The sequence below is a fragment of the Gorilla gorilla genome, chromosome 2 (genome assembly GCF_029281585.2).
Source record: "Gorilla gorilla gorilla isolate KB3781 chromosome 2, NHGRI_mGorGor1-v2.1_pri, whole genome shotgun sequence".
NCBI lineage: Eukaryota > Metazoa > Chordata > Mammalia > Primates > Hominidae > Gorilla > Gorilla gorilla.
In genome coordinates, this window is record NC_086017.1 from 166503874 (window position 1) to 166530430 (window position 26557).

Here is a 26557-nt window from a genome sequence, read left to right on the forward strand (position 1 = left end):
TCTCCCAGCCCAAGGAAGAGGCAATACTTCCTAGGTTATCCCAGCAAATTCAAAGCTAAGAGCTCAGGTGCATTTGGTTTGGATCATAACATTTCAAGGTATGTTGAGAGAACAGGAAAGGACTCACCCTTCGTAAAACAGGAAATAGTATGGATTTTTTTCTTCAATGTCTCTAATAATCTTCTGTTGTGTTAGGTAAAAGATAGGGTGGAGTAGATCTAAGGGAACCATCCCTCAAGGGTCCAGTCCCACCTTACACCCTTACATAACAGCAGAAACCCAAAAGGACCAAAGCATGCAAGGAACAAGCCAGTAGCTTTTTCTACTACCTTATTCATACCCCCTTCTGCTCCCTGGTCCCCTGCCTCTGGAAGATAACCAGGGCCTGTGTCCCCTCCACTCTCCAAGCTCTCAAACTCTGCCCTCCAGAAAGGCTTGGACTTAATCCTCTGATTACTATCCAGGTGTAAACACCCCTACCCACAAAAAAAAAAAATTCTAAGCCCCACAACCAACTAAATGGATGCCTCCTCTCCGCCAAGGGGATTTCAAAGATTAGTTAAAACTAATTTTAATTAGTTTTAATTAGATTAAAAACATTAGTTCAGGCCACAATGGGAAGGGGAGTGGGACATGCCTCATTATTTTCTCCTGCCTTTGGAATTCAGACAGAACCGACCAGCATTAACAGCAAAACAGAGATCTTAAGACTGACATAACAGACTCTTTGTAGAATAAGATAGCGAATTCCAACCTAAGTCTAGCATAGCATCATATGACAAATAGCAGGCCCTGAAAGTATCAAACTATTTTATCCCAACATATATTTCTTTGACATATTTTGAAATAGCCCTGCAAAGCTGCCTCTTGTGGGGAAAATCTGCATTCTGTAGAAAATCCCCTTCCCTTTCTAGGTCTTTTCCTAATCCAGGAGAGGTTTAACTAAGAGTCTGGCACCTTTAAATTCTGGTGAGAGACATTTACCATCTATTCTCTCTGAAGCCTGCTACCTGGAAGCTTCATTTATATAACAAGAACCTTGATCTCCACATTCTCTTATCTTAACCCAGACACTCCTTTCTATTGATTCCACATTTTTAGACAATAACTTAAGTCTTTCAACCACTTGCCAATCAGAAAATCTTTGACTCCACCTATGACCTGTTAAGCCCACCCCCACCTCTACTTCAAGTTGTCCCACCTTTTCCTACCAAACCACTGTACACCTTACATGTATTGTTACATGTATTGATTGATGTCTGCCTGTAACTTCTGTCCCCCTAAAATGTATAAAATCAAATGCAACCCAACAAACTTGGGCATGTGTTCTCAGTACCTCTTGAGGCTGTGCCTCAAGCCATGGTCACTCACATTTGGCTCAGAATAAGACTTCAAATATTTTACAGAGTTTGGCTTTTTTCATCAACACAGGTGTCATTTAATCTCAGTTCCTTGGCTTCCTTACCTGCAGAATATATACCCTAAAGAAATGTCAAGAGGAATACATGAGACAATGTTTATAAATTCAGTGATAGACCGTACTGTATGTCAATGATTTTTAAGTGAGGTGTCCTGTATACATTTAGGAAATGTTGTCTAGCACACAACCATTCTTTAGTCACATCTCCACCATCACCTTAGAGTTGCTGTGTTTTATGCTATTATGTAAGTTAAGCACTAACATGGGTGAAAGTGATTTATAAAATGTAAAAACCTATGCAAATGTGATATTGCTAATAGTTTATGTACTGTGAGGTGTTACTCTTCCCAAGGGATATTTGCATTTTATTTGGAGACAAAAATCTTAAGCTAAAATTGATGCCTAATAATGTTGGAAATTTACACGCCAGTCTAACATGTTGGGGAAAGAAAATGCAGGAAGGGTGGATGATCTCCTCAGTGTCCCCTCAAAACATTCTAGGTAGGAAGAGTAAATAGACTTTATAACTCTCTATATATAAAAGCAACACAGAGTGGCAACACAGGCCCTGGAGGTCTGGAACAGGGCTATGATATATGCAATGAAGAATTAGACACCTTCTGAAAAACAACTCCTGCTTTGCTCTTGAGCTCCAGGAGGGAAGGAATGCTTGGCCATGGAGCACCAAGAAACCATGAATCCAGAGCTTATCACCATGTGCTTGGTACTATCAGAGCTACCAAATCGGAAACAGAGTTTGTTTCTAGAAAAGGAACTCTGGTCTGTGTGTAAGTAATTAGAGGGTTACTTGGAGAGATAGACGAGTTAGTTGCAGAGACAGATGGGTCCAAACAATTCCTCATAAAAATAGGATGCTACACTTGATCTTAGTCAAAAGGCCAAGAGGTAATTACGTTTGTCAATGTAGGTTCATAAGTTATAACAAATGTACTACTTTGTAGAGGTGTTGATGGTGTGGGAGGCTGTGCGTTTGCAGGGGCTGAGGGCGTATGGGAACTCTCTGTACCTTCTGCTCAATTTTGCTTTGAACCTTAACTGTTCTAAAAAATAGGCTTTTTTGTTAGATTTACAAATTAGTCTTTGTGCATCTCAGGCACCCTTGTATCTCCAGCATCACACCCGTAGGCACGCGTGTGCAGGCACCCTCATAATCTCAATCACAGGGTGCTGAGCCTGCTTCCCTCTCAGATTTGCTCTCCCCTCAGGAAATTGGGAAGGGATGATGCACTTTGAGTTTAAGGATCAGAATAATTCACTATCAAAGCATCCAAATTTTATACCAGAAGTGTAGTCTGGGGAGGCCAGAGAAGAGATGCAGCTGAAAAAGAATCACATGACTGGAGAGGGGCAGACCCAGCTGAAATCCATGCCTTCTTATTCCTGCCACCCCACACACCACACTGCAGCCTGGTGGCATCTGGCATTTAGTCTTGGGTCTAGGGCAAATACGAGTGCCAGCGGAATTAGTCATATAAGCTGTTTGAAGGTGAGGGGCTTCAGTAAATTATGCCTATTTGGAGTTAATGCAGTACTGATTCCAGCAGATAGCAATGAAGGACTTCCTAATTCCTACACAAGGTTGAGAAACCCAGTATAAGCTCTTAAATCATAAAATGGTTTTTGTTCTGATCTAATATAAATAGTTTTGTTCTGATCTAACTTTTTTACAGTATCATTGTTCAGGTACAAGAAAAAAATAAGGCCCTAGTCCTTCCCTTCTGAATGACATTTTTCCCTCTTTGACAATAAAAGATCTGAAATTAAAGTTTATTAATTCATTTGACAAAAATGTGTTCTGCTCTTGTCTGAGCAGGCTCAGAGGAGGCTGCTGTGGGAGGATATTGAGGACAACAGGACATGATGTCCCATCAGATAAAAACTGAAGAGTCTGGTTTATCCATGCAGATACATTCAAAAACAGTTCAACAACCAGATTTTCAAGATAATGGGTTTTTAACAAGACTTGCTTACTTTTGACTCTAAATCTGAAGACTTAACAAAATCATGAAGGTGACTGGATTATGCAATTCTCAGATCTGGCTGAGGTTTTTCAAAACCCTCATCCAGATATTTTGAATTACTAGACCAAAATAGGGACTGAGATATATCTAGTTTTAATCTCCCCAGTGAATTTCATAAATGTGCTGTCAGGTTTGGGATCTTCTGATGATCTTTGATGTCTCTTCCAATACCAAGGGCCCTTGCTACTGTGAAACACCTTCCAGGGCAACAGAACCAACTCGTACTGGGCCACTTATCTGCTCAGCTGAAGCCAGAGCGGACAGTCATGAGAGTCATGAAAGCAGGATATTTGAAAATAAACATGGGCTTTTTATTCTGCACCTAGATCTTGAAATGTATAATGTATACACATGTGTATACAAACTTAGTAATATATATCAACCAAAGGTGGTAATCAATATGAAGATTAGAAAATGCTATCGATGCCATTTCCAAAAGTGATCCACTATTTCAGTCTTTCAGAAACCAACATATGGAGCAAATTAATTTTTGAGGAAACATCAATATTTATCATTATCAAACAGAAATCAACATGACACATAATATTGTTCATCTGTTTCACTTGTAAGCCATGAGAACCCTGAGAACTGGCATATATTCCATTTTCAGAGAGCCAATTTAAGTCCCAACCAGACAGCACAAAGCTCTGTAACTTAGATGGAAATATTTATTAAAACAGTCAGGGGTAACACGCTTAAGGATGAAAGTAACCTACAGATGATACCTTCTTGTCATCTGCTCATAGCCATATTCCCCTGGATCTGTGCTTGTCAATTCAAGGTTGCTAAGTTCCAATGAGTTATTTGTTTGTTTTGATGGAAATACCTGGGATTCTTTTGATAGGGAGCTTGGGACTGTTTGTTTCAGAAATAAAAATAATAATGTACTACTATTAATTATTAGTAGATTTCTTTTTACATGTAAATCCTCAAAGAATCCACTTCAGGAATATGCTGTATTTATGTAGACTTTAGGGTAATAGTCTTCAGCTCTGATGTTCTCCTTCCAGTTCTTGTACCCATCTCTATCAGTACCATCAGTACCATTCTCTTTTTTTCTTTCTTTCTTTTTTTTTTTTTTTTTTTTTGGGACGGAGTCTCACTCTGTCACCCAGGCTGGAGTGCAGTGGCGTCATCTCAGCTCACTGCAACCTCCGCCTCCTGGGTTCAAGTGATTCTCCTGCCTCAGCCTCCCAAGTAGCTGGGACTACAGGCCTGCCACCACGCCCAGCTAATTTTTGTATTTTTAGTAGAGACAGGGTTTGACCATATTGGCCAGGCTGGTCTTGAACTCCTAACCTTGCGATCTGCCTGCCTCAGCCTCCCAAAGTGTTGGGATTACAGGCATGAGCCACTGCACCTGGCCAGTACCATTCTGTTGATATTTGCTCTATACTCTTAATTTGTGATAATTTATTTATTTTTGTTTTGTTGTTTTGTGTGAGGCATTTCCTGGTAGACAACTGTTCACAGGCTGTGTCCTCTTCCCAGATTAAACAAAAGGGACTGTTAGATACGGAATCTTAGTTGAGATTGATGCTCAAAGATCTGAGGTGCCTTCCCTTAGGGGAAGGAGATGTGAGAAATAGATAGAGTCCATTTTGTCTGGGAACCCGCCAACTGAGCATTTACCTGGCTCCTGAATTTATAACTGAGATAGGAGTATTTAGTCAATTTCATAGTCAGTGGTTATGTCAACATTGGGTCCTTGGCATGTGGAGTAAGGGGTGTCATGGTGGGGAAGGTCAGATTGAAGCCTCTGAAACTGCTCCCCTCAAATTAAAAAACGTTACATCATATACTAAGGGCAGAGGGATGGCAAAAGTCAATGCTACCCTTAAGGATCTAAAGGATTCAGGGGTGGTAGTCTTTGTGTTATCTTCATTTAATTTTCCAGTGCGTTCCCTGAAGACACCAGATGGATTCTAGAATAGACTATTGAAAACACAATCATGTAGTAGCCCCAGTTGCATCTGCTGTGCCAGGCATGGTGTTTTTCTAGAGCAGATTAATACAGCCTCAGGTACAAAGGTATGCAGCCACTGATTTGTAAAATATGTTTTTTTTTTCTATTCCAGTCAGAAAAGTGTGTCAAAAATAGTTTGCAGTCACATGAAACAGGCAGCACTGTACTTTTACAATTTGCCCCAGAGCTGCGTTAACTCCCCTGTTTCTGGCTGGAATATATTACAAAGACATCTGGACCACCTGGACATCCAACAGAGAATCACAGTGATGCATTACATACATGACATTATGCTAATTTATCTGGATGAGTAAGAAGTCTAGCAGGCTGGAGGTCTTAGTAAGACTCATGCACTAAAGAGAGTTGAAGATAAGACTTATGAAGATTCAAGAGGCTACATCAGAAAACATTTGGGGGTCCAGTGGTGAGGGGCATGCCAGTAGATCTTCAAAGTAAAAGACAAGTTATTGCATCTCACACCTTCTATCCTGAAGTAAGGAGCTCAATGCCCTAAAGTTCTGAATGTGGAATATTCCACACCTGAAAATACTCCTCTAGCCTATCTACCAGGTGACACAAAAGGCTGCTGAACTTGAGTGAGGCCAGGGGAAGAAGAAAGCTCTGCAAGAGGTCCAGGCTACGGCGATACAAGTAGCCCTGACACTTGGGCCTTCAGTCAGAAATCCTTATAGTGTTCAAGATTCTAGTAGCGAGAAAGATGCCGTGTAATGTGTGGTAAGCTCCAGTGAAGAATGACAATAAAGCACTGAGGGTCTGGAGCTGGGCCGGGCCATATGCAGCGAATTATTAGACACCTTTTGAAAAACAACTCCTGCTTTGTTCTTGAACTCCAGAAGAGAAGTATTTCTTGGCCATGGGACACCAAGCACCCATGCATCCAAAACGTATCAGCATGAACTTGATCCTATCAGACCTACCAAATCATAATGTCCAGTGCGCCCAGCAGCAATTCATCAAAAGATAAAAATAAACAAGATCAGAGGGCCATTAAAAGTGAACAAGGCTGGGCGCAGTGGCTCATGCCTATAATCCCAACACTTTGGGAGGCCGAGGTGGGCGGATCACTTGAGGTCAGGAGTTCAAGATCAATTTGGCCAATATGGTGAAACCCCATCTCTACTAAAAATACAAAAATCAGCTTGGCATGATGGCACATGCCTGTAGTCCCAGCTACTTGGGAGGCTGAGGCAGGAGAATCACTTGAACCTGGGAGGTGGAGGCTGCAGTGAGCTGAAATGGCACCACTGCACTCCAGCCCAGGTGACAGAGCGAGACTCTGGCTCAAAAAAAAAAAAGGAAAGGAAATGAACAAGATCAGAGGCCCTAAGCAAGTGCTTGAACAGGTAGCTCAGACACCCTTGTCAAGCACCATGCCATTTCAGCTCAAACCTACAGCCATGTGGGTAATCACTTAGGTGCAGCTGACAGTAGGTTGGTTCAGTAGGTGGTACAAGATGAAAGTGGATAGTAGCTCTGTTATAGCCTCACTCATATAAGTCCTTGAAAGAACAGTTTCAGGTACTCTGGATGTCATCAGAACCAGAAAATAATCTGGCCCATGGAAGTTCGACACTGGCCACACCTGACCCACATTGAAATGATTTATTTTTCAAGTGACTGAGAACCACAATCATTGTCACAGGTGTTCATTATCCAGCAGATGCTATCTTTTTTATATTAACTGGCAACCCAGAAGCCAGGCAGCTGAGCTACCCTCAAGCTAATAGCAATTGATGTTTTTCAGAATCCCAAATCTCTTCAGTTTCTAATATTATCATCTTTATGCTGACGGTATAAGGCTTTTATGTTGGGTCACTGCCCATCAAAAACAAAATGAGTTTTGCCAGAAGCCCACAGGCAGCCTAGGATGCACACACATCCCTAGCAATTCACAGGAACAAATGCAAAGCCCCTTCCCATGTTAATTACATTAAGATGAAGAAGATCTAGCTGCCACTTAAAACAAGAAACTCAAAAAGGAGCCTAAAAAGTGGTAAACAAAGAGACTTTATTCGTTTTGTAAAACATATTCAGAAAAGGAATTACATTTTACATAGAAGAAAATAAATGCATAGTCATTTCAATTACACCATTTTTAGGAATCCAGCCCAACACCTACTTTTATACCATCTAACCAACTTCATTAGGTTTCTGGTTATAACTTTATTTTGCTGCCACCTTTTTGGAATAATCACTTTTCAAACAGAATCATACTGGCATGTAACACGCTGCTTTGTGACATGGCCCTTACTCTGCTGCAGCACTTTGTGCCAAGTCTGACATGTGCTGCTTCTCCTGGCTAACTCATCGTATCTGAACCTGAAAGAAACTGAACAAAACCTTTCTGTTTCCTGTCCAGGAAGTGGTGCACACCACAAGGCCAAATCATTCTGCTTTCTTAATCCTGCCTTCACTTAGCATATGGTAAGAAACAAGACAGCTTTACTGAACTGACTCTGAGCAAAATTGTCAACTAGTTCAAGAGAAATTTATAGCTGAATAGAATCATGGAATTCACCCAGAATAATCCTTATATTTTGCAAATTGATAGCCTGATTCTTAAGGAATGGATAAGACTTCTTCTGCAAGGCTACTCAGCCACAGAATAGAAAATACCAGAAGGAGTGTCATTATAGCAATGCATTCGGCCAAAAAAAAGTCATCAGCTGAATAAGCTAGATTGCCCTAGAAATCCACCCTCCCAATTACTGCATCCCACACAGCCTTACTTTTTTTCTCTTGTCACTGACTCTCTGCTTTATCTTTGCATCTCCCTAGCTGGTTCCAGTTGTTTCTTCTGGCATGTGGTATCAGTTAGGATCTGGTTACGAGAAAAGCAATCATGCTAGTATTTTAAAAAGGGGGTATTTAATTCAGCGATTTGGCTGTACTGTTGGTAGAATGCTGAAAGAGCAAAACACAGCACACCAAAATAACCCAAAGATTAGAAAATGCAGGAAGCAGCTACAACCCCATGTGGGGGAATGATAAGAAAACAAATGGTGTCACCAGAGTCTCAGAGTAGAGCTCCTCATGAGGCAGGAGCGCCAGCAGCCATGGCTCTAGCTTTCAGCTGGCAGCTCATGGCTGGTGCCTACATCTATAAAGAAATTGCCACTTGGTTGTTGCTGGACAAATCATTCCAATAGGAGGTATATACTACTGTTAAAGAAAATAGATTGTGAAAAGAAACCATTTTATAGCATGTATGGAGGAAAAGATAACTGTTTTCTCCTTCTATACTCTCAATATTCAACACAGACCATTTCTGGTCATCAAAATATGTGGGTTTTTCCCAAAGCAAGCAATTCTCCAACACCTGCTGAGTGTCCTACAATTCAATCCAATTCTGACACTAACTAGAATTAGTGCAGACCCTACAGCTTAAAGGCTTATTTACATAAGACTGCATCCCAAGGTCAGATGCAAATTGCAACTAGTAGGTTCTCAGGTTACCCACAATTTCTGTCCAACTTGCCTAAAAATCAAAGGTTCCCACGGTCCCCTTCTCAGGTTCAGTCATTTGCTGGAGCAGCTCACAGAGCTCAGGAAAGCACTTTACTTAAATCACCCCCATTATAGGAAGACACAACTCAGGAACAAACACATGGAAGAGACATGTACGACCAAGTATGAGGGAAGGGGTGCAGAGCTTCCAAGCCATCCCCAGCTTACCACCCTCCACGTGTTCAGCAACCCAGAAGCTCTCTGAACCCATCCTTTTGGGTTTTTACAGAAGTTTCCTTACGTAGGTATGGTTGATTAAATCATTGGTCATTGGTGATCAACTCAACCTTCAGCCCTTCCCCCTTCCCCAGATGTTGGGATAGGGGTAGAGGCTGCTGAAAGTGCCAACTATCTCACCACATGGTTGATTCCCCTGGCAACCAGCCCTCCATCCTGAGGCTATCTAGAAGCCTCCAGGCAACGGTCATCTCAATAACATACAAAAAGGGACTTATCAATTAAGAGATCCCAAGGGCTTTAGGAGCTATGTGCTAGGAAAAGAGACAAAGACCAAATATATATTTCTTATTATAAATCACAATATTGTGTAGCAACTGAAAGTCTTGTTATGCTAATAAAAGATCATTTTATGTATTCATTAAAGCCAGACTCTTAAGGATATATATTAAACAAAATTTTGTAGCCTGGTTCGAATAATCACATGTGATTAAAAGTAATTTTCTGGCTCAGCACAGTGGCTCATGCCTGTAAATCCAGCAGTTTGGGAGGCCTCAGTGGGTGGATCACATGAGGCCAGGAGTTCGAGACCAGCCTGGCCAACATGGCAAAACCTCATCTCTACTAAAAATACAAAAATTAGCAGGGTGTGGTGGTGCACGCCTGCAATCCTAGATACTTAGGAGGCTGAGGCACGAGAATCGCTTGAACCCAGAAAGTGGAGGTTGCAGTGGGCTGAGATTGTGCCACTGCACTGAAGCCTGGGCAACAGAGAAAGACTGTCTCAAAAAATAAATAAATAAAATAAAAGTAATTTTCTTTTAAAAAAAAACAGTTCTTTAAAAATATTTTGTAATTAAGACTGCTCACTGAGTGAGATTGGACTTTTTTCAATCCCAGCTTGTCTGAATTATTCAGGTTCTAGCCAAGAGCAATAAATCAAAACCACTACATTTATATTTACTGTGTTCGGCATCATCCACCATAAATATATAGTAATTTGACTTATAATTGCTTTTGTCGTTGCCTCAAGTTTTACTAACAGTAATCATTGCTACTATTTATTGAGTCAATTATGAACTAGCTAAGTTATAAAAATCTCATTTAATCATGACAACTTTTCCATGAAGTATCATTATTCCCATTTTGAGATGAAGAAGCAGTTCCAAACATTTCTGTGACTTAAATTCACCGATTTTTTTTTCAGGGGTTACTGTATAATTTGTAATATTTATCTCTGTCCTTTGTGCTATTAGAGAGATAAAAATGAATTATATAAACAAATAATCCAAAAAACCCGTAGCAATAAAAACTATCCAAAATGGAGCATAGGAGACATTTTTATTATAGGTGTAGCATCTGCATCTGCTAATTCCATCATCTCAGTAGTTTCTGCATCTGTTTCTATTGATTGAATTTTCTCCTGGTTATAGCTTTTATTTTTCTGCTTGTTCGCATGCCTGCTGTTACAGGTTGAATTTTGTCCCCCAGAAAAATATGTGTTGAAGTCCTAACCCCTGATACCTCAGAATGTGAACTTATTTTGAAATAAGATTGTTGCAATCCTATTTAGCTGCAAGCTAAGGAACTCCAAGGATTGATGGCCACCAGCAGAAGCTAGGAAGTGGCAAGGAAGGATTTTACACAGAGTATCAGGGAGCACGGCCCTGCGGACACCTTGATTTCACACTTCTGGCCTCCAGAACTGTAAGATAATAAATTTCTGTGGTTTTTAAGCAACCCATTTTGTGGTACTTTGTTACAACAGCCCCAGGAAATAAATATACCTGTCCATTTGGGTTGGATGTTGCACATTGTAAATTTTGTGTTTTGGGGTGCTGGATTTTGTCATATTCCATTAAGCAGTGTTGGACTTTGTTCTAGCATGCAGAACATGTTACTTAGAATTGTTACTTAGAAACACTTTGCTCCTTTTGAAACTTGCTTTTAAATTTCATCAGGATGAGTCACAACAACTATCTAGGGTGAGTTTAGCCCTGCTACTAAGGTAAACACCTTTCTTTGAGTTCTGCTCTAGGCCCAGATCTTACAGGTTTCCCCCACTCTGGCTAACAGGAATATGAACTATTTCCAGCCCAAAGTGAGCTCCAGAAATCTTTTGCTTTCTGAGGGTCTTTTTCTGGCCTTGAGTAGTTTCTTCTCACCCCTCCATAGACCAGTACTCAGCCAAAGACTAGAGAAGACTTGTGTGCACTTCTTGGGAACTCTCCATATAGCTCCTTCTTCTCTGGAATTCTGTCCAGCAAATTCTAAGAACCTATTCTCCCAGAATTCCAATTTCCATCTCTTCAACTCCACAAGACTTCTGGAATCTGTTTGGGTCTCCCTCTTAGCACTGTAGCCTGAAGTAGCTTTTATATGATAACCTAGGTCAGTTGCGGGACTCATCTTACTGATTGTTTTAGTCTTACAAATCACGGTCCTTCACTGCCTCTTATCCAATGCCTGGAAACCTTCGTTGCATGTATTCTGCAGGGCTTTTCTTTTTTTTAATGTTGGAAAATAAATGAATCCAGTTCCTGTTATATCATCAAAGCTGGAAGGAAAGTATGTTGTTTGTTTTTTCAGTAAACAAGAATATGATGTTTTGAAAAGTTACATTTTTTTTCCTTCTTTGTATCTGGAGGGCACACCTTTCTACTCTACGGTAATGTGTAATATATAATGTGCCTTTTTGGTACCAATAGATTTGCTGTCAAGTCTCCAAGAAAGAGAAATCTAAAAACTGAAACAGAGCCTGGCAGATCAGACCCAAGGAACCCCAATCTCAATAAACATCTTGTGTCATTGATGACTATTAGATGCAAACTGGTTACAGAAACCACATTCTGCTTTTTAAGTGATTTCATCAGCCAAGCAGAATGACAGGCTTCCAAACTAGTCGAGAAGTACAGACCTTGTGATTCCCATCTTTGAAACAACCTTGGCTTTCTCAGTGCCATGGTGGGCCCTGGGGCAGGATTTGGGAGAGTGAAAACAGAGAGTATTCAGATGACAATTCAAAGCAGATTTCTTGTGTGATGTGGTGTGTGGTGTGATAATTAGAAACCAGGAAATTCACTTAAGAGTAAATTGGGGAAAAGCACCACTCTCTACTAAACACATGCTAAATTACATGGACTTTATAAACATGCCAAACTCTAAAAGCTGAGATTTTAATAGCAATTTATAAATTACAAAACATTACCACATGTATTTATTTTCTTCAAACCATCCACAGTCTTCTGTTTCTCAGCTGATGATAATTCTATTTTCCATATGCTCAAGCCAAAAGCCTTGGGTTCATCATTGGCTCCTCTTTCTCTCTTACACACCCTTCCTATCCAATCCATCAGCAAATCAAGTAAGGTCTAACTATAAAATAGAAGTAGATGCAACCAGTCCTCAACACCCCCACTGATCTGAGTGACTGTCATCTCTCTCTTGACTTCCTTCAATAGCCTCCTATCTACTGATCCTCCTTCTAATCCAGCTCTCCATGATTAGTCTCAATATAACAATGAGAATGGTCCTAATATAAGTCAGATCATATCACTCCTCCACTCTGAACACTGCAGTGGCTCCCAATTTCTCTCAGAGGAAAAGACAAAGTTCTTATAATAGCCTATAAGACACTACAAGGGCCAACTACCCTTCCCTCAAACTTGATTTTCCTTGCTATAATCTACCTTTTTTAAATTCTATAAATACTCTCACTATCTACCATTACACCATGTAATTTGGTTATTTCAAACTGCAATCTAGTCTAGCAAGCCAGCAGCATTGTTTGGTAAGATGTTGATACACACTCTCTCAATTAATGCATGTGGCAAGAACAAGTATACCCACTGGTGCTAACTAACCTTAGCCTATATGGTCATGTACAACTCTTGTTTTTGGTGGATAGCAATAATCTATGGAGCAATTTGAGGTTAGTTAGGGTGAGCTACTGCCCCACACTCTTATAACAAAAGCAAAGCTGACATGCATACAGATATGTGTCGACCAAACATTAGTAAGCAGCCAAAAAGAGCTCTCATAAAATGTGTGTAAAGCTTCAAAGAGTTCCAACTGCCTGGATCTCTTTTAGGTTTCCTGAGAAGTTCACTTGAGGTGGATAAACAACATTCCAGAGGCAAGATTCTATTAGTTTTGCAAACAGCATCAAGCAACCAGGATCCTCTTAAACCAATGGGACAAGGGATCATTTACAGATTGAGCATAGGGTGTCTTCCCTAAGGACATAGGCTACAGGCTTCCTCAGGTTTTGTACCTTGTTCATGCAAGGGAAAGGGTACAGCCAATCTCTATATCTGTACTATTTACATTTCACAAAAGAGAAGCCATTTCTGACATTCATTATATAGTCAACAGGTCCCCATTTTAATCAATAATAACACAGTTCTGATATTCAGTTTCCTAATTACCATACTCTTGGTTTGATCAAGAAACAATAACAAAGCTTATGGTAACATCTGGCATGGGACTACTGTATTCTAGTAACTGATTACCCCTGCGGTGTGAATTCTTCACTAGCGCAAATCTCTGCCCCTAGATTTAAAGTTTGAAGTAACTAGTACACACCAATTTAACAATATCTGCAGGGAATATATTAGATTAGAGATCTTGCAGCACATAGCAGTGAGTTAACAGACACCTTGACAAAAAGTATAGTGCCTCCTGTGTTCACTAGGACAAGCATCAAGGCAGAGTAATTTTTTAAAAGAATTTTCTTTCTCTCTTTTTTTTCTTTTTACAGCCACACTATTGATCAATTCCTGGCATCACATAACATGCATGTGGTGGACATCGAAAATCCAATCATAAAGAATTGGAAGGACAGGAATGTCATATCAAAATTTCATAAGTGTGAGTAGTGCCCCTCCCCACCAAAAACTTTATCTCTGTGGGCAAAAGTGAAGAAAAAGAAAATGGCCTCATTACAAAATCAGAAAATTTCTGAGCTAGAACATGTAGAGTAGGGGCAATCAGAATCTCATATGTCAATTATTGTTATACTTTTTAAATGCTTTTTTCCCTTGGTGTTTTATAACTTGAATGATTCTGTTGTAAATGTAGAATAATTAACTTTTCTGTTTAAAAAAGTAGGCTGGGCACAGTGGCTCACGCCTGTAATCCCAGCACTTTGGGAGTCCAAGGCAGGCAGATCACCTAAGGTCAGGAGTTGGAGAACAGCCTGGCCAACATGGCAAAATCCCATCTCTAGTAAAAATACAGAAATTAGCCGGGCATGGTGGTGTGTGCCTGTAGTCCCAGAGACTCAGGAGGCTGGGGCAGGAGAATCACATGAGCCTAGGAGGTGGAGGTTGCAGTGAGCCAAGATCGTGCCCTTGCATTCCAGCCTGGGTGACAGAGCAAGACTCCATCTCAAAAAATAAAATAAAGTAAAATAAAAATAAAAAGCAATAATATGTCCCTCATAAATATATACGCCTATGTACCAAAAAAGTTAAAAATAAAAAATTTAAAAGAAAAAAGCAATGTTTGTAGTAAAAATACTAGATTAAAAATATTCTTTTCATGTTTTTTCATTTTTCATTTTTATGTTTTCATTATGTTTCATTTTTATGTTTGCTAAAATGTCTGAGCAAATAGAAACATCAGATAAGTTAGATGTGTATTTCACTGTAAAAATTATTCATTGTATTGAGCCAACAATATTCCCCACAGAAAATTCTGCCAAGCACTATCAATTTTAAAAATATTGTTCTATCAAGCCATGCATTATCCAGGGAGAGTTGTAAAAAGATAAAATCTTTCTCGATTTTTTATTGGGTTTTGCCAAGCCATATTTCTAATGTCTATGTCCTTCAGATCACAAGCTCTCTAAAGTAAGCTATTTTTCTAAAGATGTTGAATTGTGTTATAGAAAAGCTATCGGGTTTTTCCAAATTTTTAGTCACTGATGAACAAAAACAAAAGATATATTGATTCTGGCATGGCAAAAGTGGGGTTTTTGTTGTTTTGTTTTTTTTTTAAATGCTGCTGTTCTTGGAGAAGGTAAGACTTTGGCTGGGCCTGAGAGGATTACTAGTATCTGGCTCACGGGAGAGAGGCAGTAGCCATTTCTAGTGAGAGCCAAGGAAAAGTTTGTCATGGAGACCAGAAGGAACTTTGTTAGAAGTGAGAGAGAGGGTAGAGGAGGAGGGGGAGGAGGAGGAGGGGCTACCAATGAGGCCGCTGAGGAAAATCAAGTTGGCTAAACAAAGGTGGACAAGCTAAGAAGCAAATGAACCACTTATTTAGGGCATGAACAAAGCAGGCGTACTAAAAAAGGAGAAATCTTAAAACTGCTAAATTTAGCTGGGTTTTTGCCAACCAAAATTCTATAAAGGGGCTATTTTCATGTCAACGCAGATATAACTTACATCTTTTATGGATGAGTGATGTTTTTATTTTGAATTATATAAGGTGAGGAGTGAGGGATTTGTTACAATGTCATCTCCTTAGTCCCCAGAGCCACTAAAGGTATTATGTGGGCTCTATATGTGACTCCAGAGAATAAACCTTATAAAGGTAATATGAAAAAATGCACTGATATGGCAGGAGAAAGAAAACAGAGTCTTGCAAAGATTTAATTGGGCAGCGCTGTACAAGGTGAAGGGAGCACAGTGAGAATCAGCATCCAGGTGTGAAGCGGGGGGGAACTGCCAAAAACAACACCTCAGGGATATGTTGAGAAGTATTTTATTTTTCATTACAAAAACGCAGTGTAGAAAGTAACATAATTCACTTTCCATTCTATTTTTGTATGGTAAAATTATCATATTTATGGAAGTTAATTGTGACTAAATCTGTTAATATTGTTTGTTAGATATTATACCTATAATAACATCAAATCTTATAAAACATGCCGATCTATCTATCTGTTGAAAGAGATGCTGATTACTGAAATTACCAATATCAATGTGTCTTTTTAATAGCTTTGAGATATAGTTCACATACCATCCAATTCATTCATTTTTAAAATTAAAAATATAATAATTTTATTTTTATTTTTCACAGCTTTATTGAAGCATAATTGCCAAATAAAAATTGTAAATGTTTAAGACCTAAAACCATAAAAACCCTAGAAGAAAACCTAGGCAATACCATTCAGGACATAGGCATGGGAAAAGACTTCATGACTAAAACACCAAAAGCAATGGCAACAAAAGCCAGAATTGACAAATGAGATCTAATTAAACTAAAGAGCTTCTGCACAGCAAAAGAAACTATCATTAGAGTGAACAGGCAATCTACAGAATAGGAGAAAATTTTTGCAATCTACCCATCTGACAAAGGGCTAATATCCAGAATCTACAAAGAACTTAAACAAATTTACAAGAAAAAAACAAGCAACCCCATCAAAAAGTGGGTGAAGAATATGAGCAGACACTTCTCACAAGAAGACATTTATGCAGCCAACAAACATATGAAAAAAAGCTCATCATCACCGGTCATTAGAGAAATGCAAATCAAAACCACAATGAGATACTATCTCATGCCAGTTAGAATGGCGATCTTTAAAAAGTCAGGAAACAACAAATGCTGGAGAGGATGTGGAGAAATAGGAACGCTTTTACACTATTGATGGGAGTGTAAATTAGTTCAACCACTGTGGAAGACAGTGTGGAAATTCCTAAAGGATCTAGAACCAGAAATACCATTTGACGCAGTAATCCCATTACTGGGTATATACCCAAAGGATTATAAATCATTCTACTATAAAGACAGATGCACACATATGTTTATTGCAGCACTGTTCACAATAGCAAAGACTTGGAACCAACCCAAATGCCCATCAGTGATAGACTAGATATGGAGAAATAGGAACACTTTTACACTGTTGGTGGGAGTGTAAATTAGTTCAACCATTGTGGAAGACAGTGTGGTGATTCCTCAAGGATCTAGAACTAGAAATACCATTTGGCCCAGCAATCCTATTACTGGGTATATACCCAAGGAATTATAAATCATTCTACTACAAAGACACATGCACACATATGTCTATTGCAGCACTGTTCACAATAGCAAAGTTTTGGAACCAATCCAAATGCCCATCAATGATAGACTGGATAAGGAAAATGTGGCACATATACACCATGGAATACTATGCAGCCATAAAAAATGATGAGTTCATGCCCTTTGCAGGGACATGGATGAAGCTGGAAACCATCATTCTCAGAAAACTAACACAGGAACAGAAAACCAAACACTGCATGTTCTCACTCATAAGTGGGAGCTGAACAATGAGAACACATGGACAAAGGGAGGGGAACATCACACACCAGGGCCTGTCAGAGGATGGGGGGCTAGGGGAGGGATAGCATTAGGAGAAATACCTAATGTAGATGACAGGTTGATTGGTGCAGCAAACCACCATGGCATGTGTATACATATGTAACAAAGCTGCACGTTCTGCACATGTATCCCAGAACTTAAAGTATAATAAAAAAAATTTTTAACATAAACGTTAAAAGTGTCCAGCATGATGACTTGATATATGTATATATTATGAAATGATTACCACAGCCAAGCTAATTAATATACTTATCACCTCGCACAGTGACATTTCTTTGTGTGTGTGGTGAGAACACTTAAGAGCTACTATCTTAGCAAATTTCGAGTATACAATACAGCATTATTAACTGTGGCCGCTGTGCTGTATGTTAGACCCTGAACTTATTCATCATATAACTGAAAGTTTGCACTCTTTCACCAACATCTTCCCACTTCCTTGCCACCCCCACATTCCTCAGCCCCTGGTAACCTCCATCCTACTCTCTGCTTCTGTGAGTTCAACTTTTTTAGATTCCACATATAAATGAGATAATGCAGGATTTTATTTTCGGTGTCGTGTCTGGCTTATTTCACTTAGCAAAATGTTCTCCAGGTTTATCCATGCTGTTGCAAATGGCCAATTTCCTTCTTTTTATGGTTAATACCCCATTGTATATGCATATGCCACATATTCTTTACTCATTCATCTGTTGGTGGACACAAGTTGTTTCCATATCTTGGCTATTGCAAATAAAACTGCAATGAACATGGGAGTGTGATTATCTAGTCAAAATACTGATTTCATTTCCTTTGGATATATACCCAGAAGTAGATGGCTGGATTATACGGTAGTTTTATTTTTAATTTTTTGAGCAACCTCCATACTGTTTACCATAATAGCTGTACTAATTTACATTCCCACCAATAGCATATAAAGGTCTTTACTCCACATTCCCCCCAACACTTGCTATTCTTTTTCTTTTTGACAATAGCATCCTAATAGGTATGAAGCGACTGCTCATTGTGGATAGGTTTATATTCTCCTGATCATCAGTGATGTTGAGCACCTTTCATATACCTGTTGGCCATTTGTATGTTTTCTTTTGAGAAATGTCTATACAGGTCTTCAGTCCATTTTCAAATCAGTTTATTTTGTTTTTTGCTATTGAGTTGTTTTAGTTCCTTATATATTCAGAGTATTAATTCCTTATCATATATACAGTTTGCAGATATTTTCTCCCATTCTGTAAGTTACCTTTTGGTTGATTTTTTTATGACACTATTTTTGGATAGAAGTGTAGGTAAAATATAAATCATGCATTTTTCCTTATACAGAAATCTACTCTTTTTTCAAAACTAATATATACAGATGGTTTCAGAATCATCCATAGCTAAAATATATTGAACAATTTATTATACATGAAGCATACAGTTTCACAGCAAGAAAGCATTTTAGATCATGCATTTCAACCTACCCACTTTACACATAAGAAAAGAAAGGCCAGAAATGGGAAGTCACTCAACACGGAACCCATCTCTCCAAACAGTGTTCTTTGTGCAAAAATAAATTCCATTCACATTTTAGGACATTTCAGTGTGTTCTTGTTTTCTGGCATCACTGCAATTAATTAATGTGATAGGAGATTGTGGTTTCTAATGTCCTGTTCAACATTAATGTTAAATGTTTAAGCTGCTTTAGCTTTTGGGGTACAATACAGAAAACTGTTTCCAGATATTCTATCTTGGATAAACCTGGTTATATATTTTACATAGCCCATAAAGTTGGAAAATATGGTTACCTGATTATAAAACTTCAATGCACGAATATAAGTTCTTTACCTAGGCCCCAGACCCATGGAAAAAAGCTAACTCCACAAGATTCATCTGCTGAGGGAATTGGCAGCTCTAATAGTCTCCAGCAATGTTCCGCCTGGCAAGAGGTTTCCATTCATCGTAAGAGGATGAATGGCCTAAAGCCAGCACTGATCATACAGCATGAAAAAAAAAATAACCAGAATATAGTTTCAAATTCTGTAAGGCATTTTAAATTATTGGCTAACGCTGCATTATAACTATCCTTGTCACTTTCCTACTTTATTCAGAACAGGATTTTGTGTTAGAATTTTGAAAGAAAATACAGGGGAAAAAATCTATAATTACACATTTTCCTGACTCCTAAAAGTTCTCATTACTTTTTAAATTCAGATCCTCTGCCCATTTTTAAAAGAGTTATTTGAGGTATTTTTAATTGGGTTGTTTGAGTTCTCTTTATATTTTGGATATTAACCCATGTCTGGTTAATTTTGTGCTGCTCCAACAGAATACTACAAACTAGACAATTTATAATGAAGAGAAATTTATTTACTGATGGTTCTGGAGGCTGGGAAGTCCAAGATTGAGGAGCCAGCATATAATGAGGCCCTTCTTGCTACATCATCCAATGGCAGAAAAAAAAGAGAGGTGGGGAGAGAGAGAGAGAGAGGGAATGGGGTTTGAAATCATTCTTTTATAAAGAACTCACTCCCACAGTAACAAACCCACTCCTACAACAATGGCATTAATCCATTATTGAGGGCAGAGCCCTCATAGCCTAATCATTTCTCATTTTACCTTATCTCTGAACACTGTTGCATTGGGGATTAAGTTTTCAATACATTGGGGACACATTCAAATCATAGCATTCTTTCCCACTCCCCCAAAATTCATATCTTTCTCGCATGCAAAATATATTTAGCTTATCCCAATAGCTCCAAAGTCTTAGTTCCATTACCAACTCAAAAGTTCAGACTCTAGAGTCTCATCTAAATCAGATATGGGTGAGACTCAGGGCATGATTCATCCTGAGATAAATTCCTCTCCAGCAGTGAGCCTGTGAAATTAAAGTTATCTACTTCTAAACACAATGGCGAGAAGGTATAGGATATGCATTCCCATCCCAAAAAGGAGAAATAGGCAAGAAAAAAAGATAATTGGTCCCTAGTATGTCCAAAACTCAACAAGGTGAACAACATTAAATCTTAAGACTCCAGAATGATCTCCTTTGATCCATGTCCCACCTTCTGGGCACCTCGTGGCAGGTGTTGGGTCCCAAAGGCCTTGCAGAGCCCTGCTCTCATGGCTTTTTTGGTGTCCATTCTCATGGGTTGGAGTCCCATGCCTACTGCTCCCCCAGGCTGGCATTTCACTCTTGTAGCTCTACAGTTCTGGGGCCTCAGGGGTGGTCCCAGCTGTACCACTCCACTAGGCATTGCCATAGTGGGAACTTGCTGTGGTGGTTCCACCCCTGTGTCCCTGAGGCTCTCTGAGACATTCTTAGAAATCTAGGTGGAGGCTACCCTGGCTCCACAACTTGTGTATTCTGCAGACTCTGCAGAGTCAACACCACGTGGACATTGCCACAGCATGTGGCTTGTGCCCTCTGGAGTGGTGGTGTGAGCCACACCTGGGCCTGCTTGAGCCATGGCTAGGGTCACCAAGGGGTGCTTCACTAGAATACAGAGAGCAAAGCCTCAATGTAGCCCTGGGTAGCAAGCCCTTTCTGTCTTCAAGGCCCTAACCTTCTGAGCCTGTGATTAGAAGGGCAGCCTCAAAGATCTCTGAAATGCCCCAGTCATTCTCCCACTGTCCTGATGAAAACATTCGAACCACAGCAACCCTTTATCAAATATATGATTGACAAATATTCTCTCCCATTCAGTAGGTGCCTATTCATTTTGCTGATTGTTTCCTTGGCTGTGCAGAAGCTTGTTAGTTTGATGTAGTCCCAATTGCTTATTTTTGCTTTTCTTACATGTGCTTTTGGTGTCATATTCAAAAAGATTATCAATATCAATGTCAAAGAGCTTTTTCCCTATGTTTTCTTCTCAAAGTTTTATAGTTTCAGGTTTTACATTTAAGTTTTTAATCTATTTTGGGTTAATTTTTTATATGGTATAAGATAAGGATCTAATATCATGCTTTTACATGTGTATGATATTTGCTTTATATAGTTAGATGCTTTCCAATGTTAAGTGCATATATTTTTACAATTTTTATATTCTCTTGATGAATCTGTCCCTTGTGTCATTACATAATGATCTTCTTTATCTCCTGTGACAGATTTTGAATAAAAGTCTATTTTGTCTGATACAAGTTCAGCCACCTTTACTCTCTTTTTGTTGCCATTTGCACAAAATATCTTTTGCTGTCTCTTCACTTTTATTTGTGTCCTTAAAGTGAGTCTCTTACAGGTGACATATATTGGTAGATCTTATTTTTTTTAATATCCATTCAGCTACTCTGTGTTTTTTGATTTGAGAACTTAATGTATTTACATTTAAAATAATTATTAATAGGTAAGTAATTCCTATTACCATTTTTTTCTGACTTTTTTTTGTAGTACCTTTGTTTCCTTCTTCCTTTCTTGCTCTTTTCCTGTCTGATTTGTGGATATTTTTTGTAGTAGTATGCTTTAATTTCTTTCTCTTTATCTTTTCTGTATCTACTACATGTTTTTTTCTATATCATTACCAAGAGGCTTACATAAAATATCTTATAGTCATAACAGTTTATTTTAAGCTAATAACTACTCCAGTTCAGTTGCATATAAAAATTCTACACACTTACTTCTTCTATGCACACATTTTGTGCTATTGATGTCACACTTTAAATCTTTTTATATTAAGTATTCATTAACAAACTATTGTAGCAATAGTTATTTTTTTTTTTTTTTTTTTTTTTTTTTTTTTTTTTTTTTTTTTTTGAGACGGAGTCTCGCTCTGTCGCCCAGGCTGGAGTGCAGTGGTGCAATCTCGGCTCACTGCAAGCTCCGCCTCCTGGGTTCACGCCATTCTCCTGCCTCAGCCTCCCGAGTAACTGGGACTACAGGCGCCCGCCACTGCGCCCGGCTAATTTTTTTTTTTGTATTTTTAGTAGAGATGGGGTTTCACCGTGGTCTCGATCTCCTGACCTCGTGATCCGCCCACCTCGGCCTCCCAAAGTGCTGGGATTACAGGCGTGAGCCACCGCGCCCGGCCAGCAATAGTTATTTTTAAAACGTTTTCAATTTTTATACTAGAGTTAAAAGTGACTCATGTATCAACATTACAGTATTAGAGTATGTAACTTGACAATACATTTAAGTTTAACAGAGAGTTTTTAACTTTCATATATTTTCATTGCTGTTATTTAACATCCTTTTGTTTTGACTTAAAGATGTCCCTTTGTCATTTTGTATAAGGCAGGCCTAGTGGTGATGAACTCCCTACAAACAACAAATGTTTATTTGTCACATTTCTGGAGTCTCAGAAGTCCAAGAGCAAAGCCCTGGCAGACTCAGTGTCTAGTGAGCTCCTTATTCCTGGTTCATAGACAGCACCTTCTTGCCATCTATGAATGGAGAAAGGGATGAATGATCTCTCTTGGGCCTCTTTTATAAAGGCACTAACCCCATTCATGAGAGCTCTGCCCTGATGACCTAATCACTTCCTAAATACCCCACCTCCTAATGCTATTATCTGGGGGTTAGGATTTCAACATATTAATCGGTGGGGGGGGGACACATTTAGATTATACAGACTATTAAAAATAATGCTGTAATAAACATTCATGCACAAGTTTTTCTGTGGACATATGTTTCCATTTCTCTTGGGTATATACCTAGGAGTAGAATTTCTGGGTCATATTGTAACTCTGTCTTTAATCATTTGAGAAAGTACAGACTGTTTTCCAAAATGGCTGCACCATTCTACAGTCCCACCAACAGTATATGCAAGTTCTGATCTCTCCACATCCTCACCAATGCTTGTTATTATTTGACTTTTTAATTTTAGCTATCCATAGCTATGAAGTACTGTCTCTTGGCTTTTATTTGCATTTTCCTAATGGCTAATTATGTCAAGCATCTTTTCATGTGCTTATTCACCATTTATATATCTTCCTTGGAGAAATGTCTACTCAGATTCTTTGTCCATTTTTAATTGGATTATTCAATTTTTCATTATTGAGTTTTACAAGTTCTTTATATATTGTGGATACCTAACCCTTATGAGATATATGACTTGCAATCTTGGAAGTATTTTCTCTCATTCTGTGGGTTTCCATTTCACTTTCTTGATGGTGACCTTTGAAACACAGAAGTTTTAAATTTTGATGAAGTCCTATTTATCTATTTTTTCCTTGATTGCCTGTGTTTTTGGTGTCAGATTTAAGAATCCTTTGCCAAATCCAAAGTCATGAAGGTCTTCTTCTAAGAGTTTTATAGTGTTAGCATTTATATTTTGGTGTTTGATTCATTGTGAGTCAATTTTGTGTATGGTATGAGGTAAGAGTTCAACTTCTGTATTTTGCACATGGCTCTCTGGTTGTCCCAACTCCTTTCATTGAAATGAATTTTTTTTTCCCCACTGAATGGTCTTGGCATCTTTCTCAAACATTAGTTAGATGTATGGGTTTATTTCTGGATTCTCAATTTTATTTTAGTAATCTATATATCTGTCCTTGTGTCATTACCACATTGTCTTGATTACCATTGTTTTGTAGTAATTTTGAATTCAGGAAATATGAGTCTTCCAACTTTGTTTTTTTACAAGATTGTTTTGTATATTCTGGTTTCTTTACAATTCCATATGAATTTTAAAATTATCTTGCCCATTTCTACAAAGAATTTGACTTTTTTTTTTTTGACAGAGTCTCACTTTGTTGCACAGGCTGGAGTGCAGTGGTGCAATCTTGGCTCAATGCAAGTTCTGCCTTGGGTTCAAGAGATTCTTGTACTTCAGCCTCTGGAGTAGCTGAGACTACAAGTGTGCACCACAATGCCCGGCTAATTTTTGTATTTTTTTAGTAGAGATGGATGTTGCCATGTTGGCCAGGATGGTCTCGAACTCCTGACCTCAAGTGATCCTCCTGCCTAGGCCTCCCAAAGTGCTGGGGTTATAGGCGTAAGCCACCATGCCCGCCAGAATTTGACTTCTTTCCTGAAATAAATAAGTAGCTAATAAAATGCATTCCACCTTAACACTTGAAAGATATTTTAGGCCAGGTATGGTGGCTCACACCTATAGTCTCAACACTCTGAGAGGCCAAGGTGGGAGGATTGCTTGAGCTATGGAGTTTGAGACCAGCCTAGACAACATAGTGAGACCCCCATCTACAAAACAAAACAAAACAAGATAGCTGGGCATGGTAGTTTGCACCTGTGATCATAGCTACTCAGGAGGCTGAGGTGGGAGGATAGCTTGAGCCCAGGAGTTCAAGGCTACAAGTGAGCTATGATCATGCCACTGCACTCCAGCCTGTGCAACAGAGCAAGACCCTGTTTCCAAAAAAAAAAAAAGGCAAAAAAGACACACACCATATTTTAAAGTCAGGCAATTAGGCAGAGCCGATACTGAATATATTTAGCAAGAGCACATAAGAAAATGGAAAACATTTTTAAAATCTGTCAGCCAGGCAGTATTATCAGAAAATTCAACCTTGTTTGTGTTCCTGAAAAAGGAATTAACTCTTAGACAATCAAGGAAGCATATCCAGGTCCTAGGTTAAATAATGGGAATGATTTCTACTATGTTAATGAGGAGATACTCATCACTTACTCCGATGCCCTAAATCCAGTCTTCCTACATAGGTCTAATGCATGTAGAGTGGATAGCTCATTTAGAAATGCTTACTCTCCTTGCTGGTTGGTGAAAAGGGTCTTAGAGTAATGATTGGGCTTATTTTGTTTGGGTTTTTAAAATTTAGTTTAGTAAATTTGCATTCCAAAAGGAGAACACTAAGTTTTGAAGAGGCTGATAGCTTTAGAAAATTAATGTTTTCTTGGCTTCTGACTGAGCTGGTTTATATCAATTTTGTATAAATATGTATTATAGTTGGGTAAAATATTAATTTGTCCTGAAAGGAAGGTCTCTAAATACTAAAGGAGTTTTTCCTAGCTCATTTTACTCAGAAATTTCCAGAAACACTAAATTCTAAAATATCTCAATGATACACCTTGCTTTTTTTTAATATCAGTGAAAGCATTCAACTATAGTCTAACCTCTCTCTTCATTCCACAACATGTACCCAAACAGTAATTCCTCAAAGGATGAAAGTAATCCATGTACATATAAACCAATGAGAATAGAAGAGGTTTATGTCATCTATTCAATAAAAAATCACAAATGTAAATGGTTGTTTTCATTATTTCTGTTCTTTTCCTCTAAATTCTTATTCTAAGAATATATTTACTTCAATACAGAAAGTGGACATTTATTCTTGCAGCCTTAGAATCACTTTTACTTTTTCTCCAGGAAAGTAAAACTGCAAGTGATTTCTGTTTTTTGCAAGAGTAGTTTTCTGACAATAAGTGTAAAACACATTTGACTTTTTATTTTATGCTCTCCACCAGGGCTGGACATTTATGACCAAGACATGCTACAAGGCTACAATGACAGTTCACCCTGTAGCCACTTAAATCAGCAGCAACATAACGTTGACAAATGATTCTAATCATTCCAAGTCACTAACACAGATATTAGCACAAATAGATGTTTAGGGAAGATTCTACTGCAGATTTTTCTGTCTGATACTCTTCAAGGAGCAGGTAGAGACTACTCAAGTCATACATTTAGCCATTTCCAAAAATAACTAGCATTTCTCTCATTTTATGCCACTAGATGGCACAGCTATACCGAAATAAACCAAGGGATATGTATAAAGGAGGAAATTGAATCTCGGGGATTTGACACATCCATGACATCTGAAACACAAAAAAAATGGAGAGTGCTGGAAAACCATGATCCCTTTGACTATTAGAAAATGATTTGGGAAATTATAATTTGGAGCCATAGTACAGTTTATTTTCCTAGGGCTTGTTACATTACTACGAGTAGCTTAAAACAGCAAAAATTCATTATCTCACAGTTTGGAGGCTAGAAGCCAGAAACCAAGGTGGTTTTGTTTTGTTTTGGTTTGGTTTGGTTTGGTTTGGTTTGGTTTGGTTTTACTTCCTGAGGCTTTACAAAAGAATCTGTTCCATACCCCTAATTGGGTGCAGGACACGCTGCTTCCAAATATGGCACCTTGGCATTTGAGAAAACAGCAGAAACAGGAAGGTCACTCTTACATTCCCACTTTCTCCCTGAGGCAGGTCATAAGAGCCCATTTTGAGAGATGCCCTCC